The sequence below is a fragment of the Lactuca virosa genome, chromosome 9 (assembly GCF_052849685.1).
Source record: "Lactuca virosa cultivar CGN04683 chromosome 9, Lactuca_virosa_CGN04683_v6, whole genome shotgun sequence".
NCBI classification, from domain to species: Eukaryota; Viridiplantae; Streptophyta; class Magnoliopsida; order Asterales; family Asteraceae; genus Lactuca; species Lactuca virosa.
Genome location: NC_136434.1, coordinates 159,340,354 through 159,356,221, shown reverse-complemented (window position 1 = coordinate 159,356,221; position 15,868 = coordinate 159,340,354).

The window sequence follows — 15,868 nt, the reverse complement described above, 5'->3', positions numbered from 1 at the left end:
TTTTAGATATTTTTTATAAATAAAATCATTTACATGCACTATTAACAATGTACTTTAATCATCAAGCTCTTTAGCTTGGTGTTCATCACATGCATCACGGTTTGAAGACCATGCATGGACATATGTTGGTCATAGTGATGTTTTCAAAGGAAATACTTGAATGCATAAGGTATATGAACCTTCAAAACTTGTAAAAATCCGTATTTTAGTGTTTGACATAGGTTTTGGTCCTTGGATTTCACCATTTACAACATGCATGTTGTTTTTGGTTGAAATCCTACCACCATCATCATCAAAACCATGAGTTTGTGTGTGTGTATGTTTATGTGTTCATGATCTTTCATTAGAATGGTGTAGAAGAACAAAGAAATGCAAGAAAATCCATGAAAACTTGAAGGAAAATGAAAGGAAATCGTGTTCTACCTTAATGAACACCATTAGATGATGAAGATTTTGAGTATCTTGAGTGTTCTTGGACATGTTGGCTGTAAAATTTCGTGGTTCATAGTGGGAGGAAGAGAGAAAATGTGTGTGAGAGTGTGAGAGAGAAATGAGAGAAAATGAGGGAATATGGAGTGTGAGAGAGAAAAAGAATCATTTTGTGTTGGGAAGAGGAGAGGCATCTTGGGAGGAGGGAGTCCGACTTTGGAGTGGAGAGAGGGTCTCCCTCTCTTAAATTTTATAAAATTATAACTTTATTTTATAAAAATATCAAGTTTTTATAAAATATGCACCTTATTTTAATTTTCATTCACAAAACCTTGATTTTTTTTTGCATAGAAAATAAGGTTAAATACTAATGACTTAAATTTTATTTTTTTTAAATGCATTCTCATAATTTTTATTATTATAAGATCATATTATAAGTTTCATAATTATTTTTATAGAAATTTTTAAGGTTAAAGTTTATAAATATGAGTTTTTATGGCTTTTAGGGTTTTGGAGTTTAATAAACTTTGAATATCAAAATAAATAGAATATTTGAGACTTTAAATTATCTTATGGTATTATAACTCTTTTATAGTTATAAATAATGTTTGTAATTTATTTTTATCGGTTTATTGGCATTCTATGTAGTGACTCCGAGATTCAAGCGAAATTGAGGAATCAAGTATACTAGTCCTAGTCTACAACTTTGACTTAAGTTTCTATGAGACTCCGACCTAATTTCTACTACTAGGTCAAGTGCATAATGTGTGTATATGATTCATGAAAAGGTGTTCGAGTCAAAGAGTGGCCCGAATAAGGATAGTCACTACCGTTCAGTAGATGCAGAATTCACATATCAATGTGAAATCTAAGCACATTATCCATTGTTTCTAATTGTTTCCAAGTTTCTAGTAGGTCATAACTTAGCTTCTAGTTACTAAGTCTAGTATGTGTCGTGCCTATATGTGCAACTAAGTTTATTCAAATCTAGAACTAACTCGAATTTTGACGGTTGTCACAGTCTCCCCCGGTTAAAAGAATTTCGTACCGAAATTCAATTCGTGACGTATCCTATTAGAACTCAGCCGAATACAATTATATAGATGGAGAGGTGGTGACTTGCAGTGTTCTTTGATTATTTCAGGTTTATTTCCTCAAAGGAAGAACCCAATTATTTAGCTATAATCAAAGTAATGTTTCCTTAATTCGAGTTCTACAGTTTAGATTGCGAGAAATTAGGATCACGGAAATCATGATCTGACAATGGCGACCTAGTTGAAAAAGATCATCTAGTTAGATATTATCTGAATTAAGAGAGCGGTATAAGTTTTGCTGAAGCACCAACTGCACTGAGCGTAAATCCGCATTGATGCTTAAATCGCATTCTAAATCGGCACTAAGTGTAAATTTATCGTCTGATAAAGAAAAGATTAGGAACAATTTGTTCACTTCCGGGTTGGCTACTAAATATGGAAAATATATATTTTGAAATAAGAAGGGGTAGCACGAATGAAAGAGAAGCGATTGAGGGTAAGTTCCTAAAAATACATACTAAGGGTAGGCAACAAAGTTTTGGTACATCTCAAATGTAAAGGATAATTAAGTGTCGTCGACAAAATAAATTACGAAATGATTGAGCATCTCCGAGGCTATAATTACCACTACGGTTACTCTTACAATAATAAAACTTTATTCGAAGAATAAATATATTTTGAGAGTCATTGGTACAAATGGAGGCGAAGAAAATTTATGATAAATTAAATCACATTGTGTATATAGCATTGTAAGTGTATAGAAGTGATTAAAAATCTCACTGTTATCAAAATGTATGTTTAGAAATGATAATTAGTCTCACTATTATCAAAATGTGTAATAATTCCAAGATAATGAAGATACATGTGTGGCGATCAAATAAAGTAGTAAAATGATATAAAGATTAATTAAGGTTAAAGGTTTAAGTCGTAATTAAAGGAATTTGTATAGAAATATTTGTATTAAACTTTTGAGAAATTGTCCAATTGTCTAAGTCAGGACAAATTCAAGTTTACAAGGAGTCAGAATACTTATGAAAACAAGTTTGAGAGTTTAGGAACTCACTGAAAATTGCAAAGTAGAATACTATTTTAAGAAAGGTGTAAAAATGTTAATCTTTGAAAATAGTGCATTCATAGTTTAGTGTTTCTACAAAAACAATCATTTAGAGAATAGATAATCGTAAAATTCAAAAATTTTGATGTATTTAAAGAAAAGAAGAAACATAAGGAAATATATCCTTCACATATATTTTCCGGATATAGAAAAATTATAAGCATAAGAGTATTCATCTTGTGTATTACTTATAACAAAAAATACAATGAAACTTGCATTTTAAATCAAGTTTCCAAATTTAGAACAAAAGAGCAAATGTAAATAATGATTACTTGTTTATTGTAGATTTCAAAAAAAAAAAGATGTATATGATAAAAGGTGTAATTGAATATATCAGAGCTGACTAAATCAAAAGTATGCCTTACGACTATATACGTATTAATCGCTCAAAACGAAAGGGTAGACTTCTAGTCTTTATGTATACGAACATGATACCACGAGAAGCAAAATAGACAGAAACAAAGTTAGACAATGTATTATGTTACTATTATGGGCGTGCGAGATCTAAAATCAAAAAGAGAGCGAGAAATCAAGTTCGGGGGAAAGAAAAAGGAAGGTAGCGGCGGCAATTATTGTTATTGTTGAAATTATAAGAACAATACATATAGGTAGATTTAAAACCAGGTTGAGATATATTTCAAACTTCAATATGTGATGTATATTGATGATTAAATAGAAATGAAGAAGTTTTAAAGTGTTTTCTAAGGTTTGCTAAAAATTCACGAGTTATCTATTAAGTTAAACTCCATTTGTGAAAAAGAAGAAACACTAAAACTTGTAATTGAAAATCTGACAGTTTTGACCTTTTTGACCAGAGTCCAACAATGCTTAAAACGGATAAGGTAAAGACTTAACATATTTAGATGAATAATTGTGCATTGTCGAAAGTGCGCCACTGGAACTTTAAAAGTGAACACTAAGTTTTGCAATGCTTTATATTTTAGAATCTTTATAGATTATAAAACTATATTGAAGCAAAGTACACAAATAAGGTATGTTTTGAATTACAAGCGTTAGATAAGTCTTATAAACATGTTTGAAGTAGACATTTGCATAAATATCATGTTGTGTTTTCGAGAAAACACATTAACGTAAATTACAATGTCTAAATGAGAAAGTTGTTAAAAGTGTCAAAACAAAAGTGTTTTGAAGATTCGATGAAACTTTTTCACATATTAAGAACTTCAATATCATATGTTTAATTTTTATAGCATAGAGTTTAAACACTTTTATAAAAGAAATGTTTCTAAGTTTTTCAAAAACGTGTCAAAATGGTAAGCAAGGATTAAAATGGTTTACATGCCCTTAAAAGCACATCTATCCATTGAAATGGATTTGAAATGAAATTAAAATAGCAAGGTTAAAACAAATATTGGTTAAATTGAGTTTTGAAGAAAAGTGTTAGGTTAAAGCAAGTTGTCAAAAGATTTTTAGCGAGAGTATGGTTTACATTGTTAGGAAATATCTACTAAGTTGAATGAAGTGGTTATAAAATATTTTATCGATGATAAATAAAACCGATGAAGCGAAATAATTTTTCGATGGAAGATTAAGAAGTAAGGAGAAAGTATGTTAGTGTAGTTGATCGTACCTAAATACTAAGGCGAGTACAAAACGAGTATAAGGCGAGTGCCGATGTCTTTTCCCCAAAATAAAGGACAAGAAAAATTGTTTGAAAAACGTTTTATGGTGTCAATGCAGTTTACGACCTTTTATAGAGGTCAAAGGGACATCCTATGTTAAGTTTTAAGCTCAAGGTGGAAACAACGTAGAGCTAAATCGTAGCGTAGTAATAAGGTCTCACGTATGCGTTAAACCTCCGTGTCTCCTTGTGAGTCGAATCCGGAATGCCCACCAATGGTATCCAAGTGATTACTTAGAAACGACTCATCTACCTCCTTACGCGATGCTCCAATTTTCATCCGTGTTAGTATCGGAACGCTTTCCTAGTTGTAACTCTAGTACGAAGACGATGAAGAGGTATTGAGGAATAATTGGTATTGGTTTCGACTTAAGATTATTACTAGTGTATATCTAACTACTAACCTTATATCTAAAGTCAATAGCTACCGAGGAATACCCATTATCAGTACTATGTGCATTGCTCTTAGAGTGGCTAGTGATATAACCTAAGTGGTTAACCTAGCACTTGATAAGGGATAAGAATATTTCTAAATAAGGGCATTGTTATAAAAGTGCACATAGTTTCTAAGTGTATCTAGATGAATGCCTATAATATGCAATGCCCGTACGCACACCGAATTTTTTTTTTTTTTTTTGTTTTTCAAAAGTTTAAGTTGAAAATTGTTTTGAACATAATTCTAGTATAATCGTTTCCAGCCTCACATTAACTTTCGTTAATTAAGCATAGTTGGCCAGACTATACTTAATTAAAGTCCAATAATGCGTACTCGAATTAGTTATACCAGTAGTATGTTCTATATTTTAAAAAACGTTTAGAAATTTTTTGGCTATAGTTGTGGTTTTCCAAAGGAAAACCGGTATTCTCTATAACCTTCGGCTCTGATACCATTTCCTGTCACACCCCGCTAAAGCGGAAACACAGGGCGTGGCAGTACAAAGGGTTTCATCGCAAAAGTTAAAAGACAACACCAACCATAGTATTAAAAATCATTACAAATTCACAATGGGGTTGAACAACTTTTAAAAGAAATTACAATGTAAATTGAAATACAACACATGCGAATGCTCCTAAAAGTGAAGTGTCCCTAAGTGCCACTTACTCGATGATTCCTGAAAAAGCATGTAAAACGAGCGTCAACTATAAAAATAGTTGGTGAGTACTCACAAGTTTAACAAAATAATATTGGTTCATGAATTGAAATCAAAGTTTTGATAAAAGTTTCCAATAATAAAAGTATATTGTTAAAAGGAGTAAATAAGTTTGTAAAAACAAAGTTCTTTGTCATCATGAGAGATAAAGTACGTTGCCCGAATAAGATGCAACATTCATATTCTCATGGAAGATAAAGTTCGTTACTCAAACGAGTAAACAAGTTTCATTGCTAAAATGAACAATCAATTTTGTTGCTACAAGAATCAAACAATTTCATTGCTGAAACATGTATATAAGTTTTCAGTAATAAAAGTTCGTTGTTGTAATGAGAAACAAAGTTCATTGCTATAATTAATAAACAAGTTTATTGCTATAATAAGTAACGAGTTTGTATGTGTATGAGCAAACAATGAGTCTCAACCAAATCTATGACTGAAGCCCTATCAAGATCTATGCTTATCGTTCCATAGATGAATATGGTATCATGCACTCCAGCAATAGGGCGAGTGAGGAGTTGTCAATTCCTAATAGCGCTATCCATAATGACCATTGGCTCAAAGAGTTAATGGTTAGAGATAAGGGAAGGGCCTTAGTACGATAAGTTCTCATGTTCCGTGTTGCATAGACATACATAGAGAGACATAGCAATAAAATAGCAATCATGTTTGATACAAATCAATTTAAATACAACATTCAAATAATAGTTTTTCGAGACATGCTTTTCCACCCCAAAACATAAAAACTAAAATAGGGGAGTGCGTGAATACTCACTATGCATTGAGATGATGCAAATGATGCCTTGAACTACGTTCCACGTGTACCACTACCGATTCCTACAATAATGGTATTCGCTAGTGAGTCTCTAATCGAAATCTAACACTAGTATACTTACTACTACAATAGAATTATGCCAATAATGTGTCGAAATTTAATATTGACAAGTTACAAATATTTTTCTGTGAAAATTTAATTTCAATGAATCAATTGTTATATAACAATTTAAGTGGAAATTTCCCATTATTGAAATGCTAATATTTAACATTTTAAGAGGTGTTCCAATGATTAAATATTCAAAAACTAAATTAATTTAGTTCTAAAATTTCCCAAAGTTTTCATTTTAGTTTTAATTGAAGTCAAAGACCTTAAGATAAATTTTCTTTAATTTTTGATTTGTCTGACTATTTTTCACGATTTTAGTTTCTTGAATAACCATAAAATCATGAAAAATACTAAACAGTTAATAAAAATTACCAAACTTCAGGTTTTGGTTCTAAATGTACTAAAAGACTTCTAGATAAATTTTCATGGATTATGAATATGTATAACCATTTTTCACATATTTAATTATCTAAATAGATACAAATTCATGAAAAATAGAAATCAGTTATGAAAATACCCCAAACTTTTTATAACAATGTCATTACACATACTTAAGCTGGGAAAAATATAAAAATGAGTTTCTAAACTGTTGAACCCAATTTTATGATTTTTATGCATTTATTCTAATAAAAATGGGGATAAATAGAAAACAGTTTCCAAAATTACCCAAACTTTTTGTGATATTGTTATTAAACATTCTTAAGTTGGGAAAAATATAAAAATTGATTTCTAAACTGTTTAACCCAATTTTATGATTTTTGAGCATTTATTCTAATTAAAATTGAAATAAATAGAAAACAGTTTCCAAAATTACTCAAACTTTTTATTTTACTGTTATTATACATATAGGAGCTGGGAAAAATATAAAAGATATTTTTCAGTTGGTATTTCTATTTTTCTTTGTTTTATCCCCTTAAATAATCATTAATTGAAGAATAAATAATAAAGAGTTAAAATAAATTCCCAAAAACTTTTGTAACATCATTTACAGTGTAAGTAATCTGGGAAAAATACCAAAGGTGGTTTTTATATTGTATAATCCGGTTTTGGGTATTTAAGTGTATTTAAGTGTATTTAAGTGTATTTAACCTTAGAAAATAGGAGAAAAATAGTATACAGAAGAGAAAAATCATCAAAATTTTTATGTAGGCTCCTAATGTACAACAAGAGATTCTGGTAATTTTTCATGAATTTTGGATGATCAGAAATATTTTTTCTATTTTTAGGCCATTATAATTACAAAAATTAGGGAAAAATAGAAATGTATTATGAAAAATCTTGAAATTACTTTTCTGAGTCTTCCACCTCTGGTAAGAGGTGCGAAAATTGCTAGATGGCATTTTCACACTCTCTAAAGTGGTTTTGTGATTTATTGGAACCACACAAAAAGAAAATCAAAAGACACATCAAACAGTAACAAAAATCGATGACATTTTATGAGGGGTCATTATTCACCATAAGGGTCATCCACGAATTTTTCTAAGATTTATAGACCTCAGAAAGTATTTTATGTGATTTATGCCTTTGTTTTCTTGTAACAAATTTAATAAATCAAAGAAATGGTAAAAACTCTTGGGATTTTCCAGATATTTATATTATCTTAATGGGAATCTGGGAAAATTTTTATTTCGAACAGAAAGAACTTTTAGATATTTTTTATAAATAAAATCATTTACATGCACTATTAACAATGTACTTTAATCATCAAGCTCTTTAGCTTGGTGTTCATCACATGCATCACGGTTTGAAGACCATGCATGGACATATGTTGGTCATAGTGATGTTTTCAAAGGAAATACTTGAATGCATAAGGTATATGAACCTTCAAAACTTGTAAAAATCCGTATTTTAGTGTTTGACATAGGTTTTGGTCCTTGGATTTCACCATTTACAACATGCATGTTGTTTTTGGTTGAAATCCTACCACCATCATCATCAAAACCATGAGTTTGTGTGTGTGTATGTTTATGTGTTCATGATCTTTCATTAGAATGGTGTAGAAGAACAAAGAAATGCAAGAAAATCCATGAAAACTTGAAGGAAAATGAAAGGAAATCGTGTTCTACCTTAATGAACACCATTAGATGATGAAGATTTTGAGTATCTTGAGTGTTCTTGGACATGTTGGCTGTAAAATTTCGTGGTTCATAGTGGGAGGAAGAGAGAAAATGTGTGTGAGAGTGTGAGAGAGAAATGAGAGAAAATGAGGGAATATGGAGTGTGAGAGAGAAAAAGAATCATTTTGTGTTGGGAAGAGGAGAGGCATCTTGGGAGGAGGGAGTCCGACTTTGGAGTGGAGAGAGGGTCTCCCTCTCTTAAATTTTATAAAATTATAACTTTATTTTATAAAAATATCAAGTTTTTATAAAATATGCACCTTATTTTAATTTTCATTCACAAAACCTTGATTTTTTTTTGCATAGAAAATAAGGTTAAATACTAATGACTTAAATTTTATTTTTTTTAAATGCATTCTCATAATTTTTATTATTATAAGATCATATTATAAGTTTCATAATTATTTTTATAGAAATTTTTAAGGTTAAAGTTTATAAATATGAGTTTTTATGGCTTTTAGGGTTTTGGAGTTTAATAAACTTTGAATATCAAAATAAATAGAATATTTGAGACTTTAAATTATCTTATGGTATTATAACTCTTTTATAGTTATAAATAATGTTTGTAATTTATTTTTATCGGTTTATTGGCATTCTATGTAGTGACTCCGAGATTCAAGCGAAATTGAGGAATCAAGTATACTAGTCCTAGTCTACAACTTTGACTTAAGTTTCTATGAGACTCCGACCTAATTTCTACTACTAGGTCAAGTGCATAATGTGTGTATATGATTCATGAAAAGGTGTTCGAGTCAAAGAGTGGCCCGAATAAGGATAGTCACTACCGTTCAGTAGATGCAGAATTCACATATCAATGTGAAATCTAAGCACATTATCCATTGTTTCTAATTGTTTCCAAGTTTCTAGTAGGTCATAACTTAGCTTCTAGTTACTAAGTCTAGTATGTGTCGTGCCTATATGTGCAACTAAGTTTATTCAAATCTAGAACTAACTCGAATTTTGACGGTTGTCGCACCGGGAGAGTTGGGTGTCAAAGTCTTGAGAAAGTTGGTGACTCAACTATTTTCTAAGTCACATAGTGAGTTCCTTTGGGACTCCTATGAAACAGACTATGACAAGACCCTTAATGATCTTATCTATTTGCTAAGATCAACTTCCTAAAACTTTATGGACATTGACAATGATGACATTGGATATCCAGTAAAGCTCTCTCTTCCCAATGGAAAGGGATCGGCCATAGTCAACTCGGTTGACCAAATGGTAAAGAGAACGGCTAAGTCTGAGATTGTCCCATTATCAAGGGTCTATTGCCAAAGAAAGGGGCATTGGTTGCGAAGCAGCCAAATTTACCTAAGGATATTAAAGTCAATAAGTTTGACTCTACTTCGGGTAAAGTCCACTATCTAACTCTGCTAAGTTTCTATTCTGAGATTCTTGATACATGATGTGACTGGGTCACATGTTGATGTTTTAAGAATCAAAGAAAAAGTGAAGAAACTTAAAGAAAGAATATGCTGAATCTGATGGCATAGATGAATTTCTATCGCATAGTTTGAAGATCGGATTCTTGAGCTACTTCTTAAGAGTTATGATATATTGCTTAGGAATAAATAACAACAAAGTTTTCATGTGCTTTTGCATTGTAAGGATAGTTTTTCCGCAAAGTTTTAAAATAAAAGAATTTTTTTTTTGATTTTATTTATTTTAAAATATCCTTACAATGGCATTTGTGAAAACTTTTGTTGCTTATAAGATTCCATTAAGAGCAAGAGTGGAAATATGAATTTGATTCTTTCATTTGTGGTAGTGTCTAAATTTACCAAATAAGGAAAGATTCTCATCACCTAAGTTTCAGTTGGATAGAAACTTGGAATCATGCAAGTTGTATAGCATGATGAATAAGAACTTTCAAGCATTGGAAAAATTAAGACTAACTACTTGTTCACATGGATGTGTGAGTCAAGTAAAGGATCGAGTACACATTCTTGTGCACTGATCAAACCCACCACAAATAATCGTTAAGACTATTCGTCATTATTTACTAAAATTCAGTAAATATGGTTATACTTACAAGCTTAAGTGTAATTCTGAGACATTGGAAAAGGTTTCAATGTATGGCAGAGCGAATAAGAAGAATCAACTTAGGCAGAAAGATAAAAGTTTCTCAAATCTGAAAAGATGGGAGAGTACTTTAGTATCATGTTATATAATCATCTTAATGATTAAGAGACCTTATCATTCATCCTCTAAGTGCATTCTGGTAGCTAAGAAGAGGAGCTATGAATTGTTGAAGTGGTTAAATCAAGAAGATGATTTATACTTCATTCCAAAAACAATTCTTAGAGTTATACTCTAAGATTGTAACTTGAGTGACATGTCTTAAAGAAGGTTTAAAACACTTGTCAAATGTAAGAGTAAAAGTCTTCTACTCTTGTACATTTGAAATTGGTAAGTTGTGATGTTTTGGATAAAACAAAGACCAATTAAGGCCAATTGTGTGAAGTGTTTGTCTTGATTAGAATCCACACTATCTCTTGGATATCTGACAAGAAAGTCTTATATGTCAAGAGGACAGTGGGAGTCTGAAAGGTCTTGAAAGTCTCAAGAACTAATCAAGAATAAAACCTGAAGTTCTTCACTAGCACACGACTTGAGGTTTATAACCTATCGTGTCGACATGTCTGTGCCTATTCAAGTTGGCTTTGCATAGGAGTTCTGAGAGTTCTCAATTGGTTGCACAGCTACTTGGAAGCAATGGCAGGCCCTTGAGCTGCCAAATGGCAAGAATTTAAGATTGCACAAGTTTAATCCATATAAGTGTGGATTTGTCAGTAACCTTGTCTTGTGATTATGGTTTTGACAAAATTCATATGGATAGGAACTCATACACCATAAAATCTAAGTGTCATAAGGTTTCTCTCCGATTCATGAAAATGATGGTGAGGAAACACTTTCACTAAGTAGATTTTAGCTAGATAGCAATTGTGATATTTGCATTCTCAAAGTCGTTAGTGGAGCGTGTGTGGTTAACCAGCACACTAACATGGACTTGTGAGAAGTGGTAAAGGTCTAAACAATCGAGACTATGATTACGGCATCCCTTTTCATAGTTCTTAAAATTGTTTAGACACACCTGTGAGCTATCTAAGATAAGGTGTATGATATTGATAAAGTTTTATCAAAGCAATCTAGTATCAGAAATCTGAACTTTGGTAAGAAAGTCAATAAAGTATTGATTTCTAGAAGTCCAGCTGATTTCTGATTACATGTCAAAGCTAGTGGGAGCATGAGTGTTATGCTAATAATCATCATGTTAGTGGGAGCATGATAATTATGATAAAGATTGCAAGTTAGCAATGTTAATTATAGAAAACAAAAGTTTCAATTCGTGAGGCTGCAGGGGTTGAAAAAGTTGTTTTGCTATAATTAAGGGAGAGGAAATTATACTTCATTTCAATTCTAAAAGCTTAGATTGAGGTTTTAAGTCGTATTTAGTCAAGGATATATATATATATGAATTTCATGTTGGAATGACTCAACATAAGGAAATTCTATATATGGGTCCATTATTTGCGTTCTAAAATTCGATTATGATTACGGCATCCCTTTTCATAATCTGAATTATGAGAACTTGGCAAATAGAAATGGAAATGTTATAGCAAAAGACTGGTTTAGTCTTTATGTGAGACATCATGACTCGTGTCCCATATGCTTCGGATATAGGATCGATTACATGTGCTATATTTATCCTTTCTAAAATTTTCCAAATGCCTGGGGCATTAAGAAGGGAAAAGGTCTAGAACTGGATATGACTAAAAGGATTAAGCAATTGTCGAGGACAATCTAAGGTTTACCAAAGATTGGTTGCTCAAGGACAGTTGGAAGTATAGTGTTAATTCTGGAAGGACCATATTGACATAATCTGTAAGAAGGCAACTCTTGTTCAGAAGTGATAGTCAAAATGGAATATGGAAATGTTTCAAAGTTGGAAATTATTTAATCTGTGTAAGATTAGGAAACTTAATGCAAGAAGGATGTTTCCAAGGAGTTGATCTCCTTGGAATGCTCTGTAATGGTTGTTGTCAAGTCTTTCTGACTCTGTGCATAATCATTACAGGAGGATCAATGCATATAAGTTTAGAATCTAACATATTTCAGTAAATGGCATGAATTTGGAATTCTTGCATTTACAGTAAGGATTTGGGACTGTGAAAGAGGATCATTGGAGTTATGTTCAATTGATCTAATTCACAAAGTGAAGATCATAGAAAAACATAGTATGCATACTTGGTGTATGGCATGACTATTGTTTAGAAAACATAGTGTACATGCTTGGAGCATGGGACAACTATTGTTTTAAATTCAAGAATAAAGTTGATAGCTGAAACAGTATACAATGAATAATGTGTAATCATATGGTGATAAATAAAAGGTGTTTTATTTATGTTCATAGGTTTTGATACCATATTAGATTCTATTATTATTGTGTTTCATTTTGCATGTTTTGACTTCCAGAATAACTAGGTCGTTCTTCCTGATTGACTAAGTTATTCAAACTATCCACAGTCGGTCATATGTTGGAAGTAGATATGAATCAAGACTGTCATGGGTTGGCTTGTAGAGGTCTAAGATGTTGGACAAGGGGCTACAACACTCATGAGTACTCATAAGTTCTGAGTATTGGATTCAACCCGCGCTCATTGGAATCATTTCATGGATTTTATCACGAGTGATCATGAGACGATAATATCTTATATTCTTCAAACCTAGAGATATGAGTTGTTACTATGAGTTGGTTGTACATTGATTGCATGAAAACGCATTCGGTAACTCGGTGTTATAAAACGTGCCTTTGTGTATGATTCAACAAGTAGTAGAACAAGCCATATGAGTCGAAGTTTATCCATTCCTTTTACCTTCGGGATAAAAGCGATATCTGTGGGCCCCTCGATGATTTGGTGATGACAAATGTAAGTGCTCGGCCGGGCCTGGACTGATTTGATTTGTTCAATTAGTCAATCGTCATAAATCGGAAATTGGGAAACAACAAATGGACAGAGAGAATGATTATAATCCATGTCTCAGTCCATATGATATCTAGAATGGAGGAATATATGATCCCTTATCTAATGGACAAGTCATTGACAAAGGTCAGAGTTCATCTACAAGGTCAGAGTTCGATAGCGGCTTTTGAGAGCTACGATTGCCAGTTGGTTCCTGAAGTCATACGCAATAATAGTTTTAGACTTATCCAAGTGGGAGACTGTTGGATTAGTGTCTAAGTCCATAACTATAATTGGTATGTACTTGACCCGACTCGGCATGGTCCATTTGGGTTGCATGGCATCGGAACATTTGGATAGACCGTTTATGAGGAAAAGACATTTTGTGACATATTAATATATTATAAGTTCTAATATATTAATATGAAATCATGTTATTTAATTAGTATTGATCAACAATTAATTTGGACTTAATTTAGTGATCAAAAGGAGACTAATTAAATATATGGGGATTGATTGTGTAAATCATTCATTCTTATATATGTGGGCTTATGATCCAAGATTCCTTTATGTTGGGTTTAACCCATGTGGTGATCCATGGATACTCCATGGAGGTTAAAACCCATGGAGCATAAGGAATGGGTAAAGTCATGAGTTACATGGTGTAACCCTAATAGCCACACTATATAAGAACCCCTTTAGTTGAAGAAATTGGCACTAGTGATACATATTTTGAGGGCTAGCCAATTTGAACATGTATGTCTTCTTCTCATGGTTATTCCAAGAGTTCATGATGTTGTGTGAACCATTTGAGGTGTCACACTTGGGGCACTAGGCTCTCAAGCTTCATGGAGTCAAGCAACAACAACAAGGTATGTATTCTATCTATTCTATTATCCTAGTATCAATGTTTTGGTATGCTAGTTAGGATAATACCTTGGATAATCATATTTGCATGTATAATAGAGAAAACATAGATCCAAGGTATTTAGGGTTGCATGTACACTTAGGAGTGTTAGAACGCTCAAAACCTAACACTAACATGAAAGCAGAGATTGCTACCTTTGTAAGTAAATGCCTTACTTACGCTAAGGTTAAGGTCGAATACGAGAAACCCTCATGTCTACTACAACAGCCGGAAGTGGGAGCGGATCACTATGGACTTCATAACCAAGTTGCCCAAGACAACGGGTGGACTTGATACCATATGGGTCATCGTCGACAGATTGACCAAATCCGCACACTTCCTGCCTATCAAAGAAACAGATTAGATGGAGAAGCTTACAAGAACCTACATTCGGGAGATTGTATGACTGCACGGTGTTCCCATATCCATTATCTCGGACAGAGATAGTAGATTCACATCGAGGTTCTGGCAGTCGCTACAAAGTTCCCTAGGAACTGGGCTGGACATGAGTACAGCCTACCATCCACAGACCGACGGACAAAGTGAGAGGACTATCCAAACCTTGGAAGATATGTTGCGTGCCTGTGTGATCGACTTTGGGAAAGCATGGGATACTCATTTACCCCTTGTCAAATTTTCCTTCAACAACAGTTATCACACGAGCATAAAGGCTGCTCCATTCGAGGCCCTTTATGGCCGAAAGTGCAGATCCCCTCTGTGCTGGGCTGAGGTGGGTGATACCCAGTTAGCTAAAGGACGAGTTCCTGAAAGCACTCTCACGGGTCCGGAGATCATTCGGGAAACGACAGAGAAGATCGTTCAGATTCGTGAACGATTAAAAGCCTCTAGAGACCGACATAAAAGCTACGCTGATAAACGAAGGAAACCGTTGGAATTCCAGGTGGGCGACCGTGTTCTATTGAAGGTCTCACCCTGGAAAGGCTTGATACGCTTCGGAAAGCGTGGGAAGCTAAATCCAAGATACATTGGGCCTTTCGAGATTCTCACAAGAATCGGCCCTGTAGCTTACAAACTTAACTTACCACGCGAACTCAGTAACGTACATTCTACTTTCCACGTCTCAAACTTGAAAAAGTGTCTGTCCGACGAGACTCTTGTAATCCCACTCGACGAGATCGAGATCAACGAGAGCCTCAACTTCGTGGAACAACCTGTAGAGATCATGGATCGGGAGGTCAAGCAAACGAAACAAAGCCGTATCCCGATAGTGAAGGTTCGCTGGAACGCCAAGCGAGGACCTGAATTCACTTGGGAGCGAGAGGATCAGATGAAACTGAAATATCCTCGTCTTTTTACTTAGTTATTTGTAACTACTTATTTGCTTAAACTCTAATTTCGGGACGAAATTCCTTCTAACGGGGGGATGATGTGACAACCCGAAATTTCTATTCTGTACAACCATTCACTTCAATAGAAGTCAGAACCGTTTCTGCTAACTGTTAAGCTTTTTGGAGTCAGTTTGAGTGTTTTAAAGCTTATTACTTCAAGAGATAACAGGAGAGAGGATACCCTAGGGTTTATTGTGCATCAATAAAGTCCCAAAACTCCAAGAGTTTGGAGTTTACGGTCCAAACATGGCGTTTACGGCCGTAAACTCTAAGGAGTA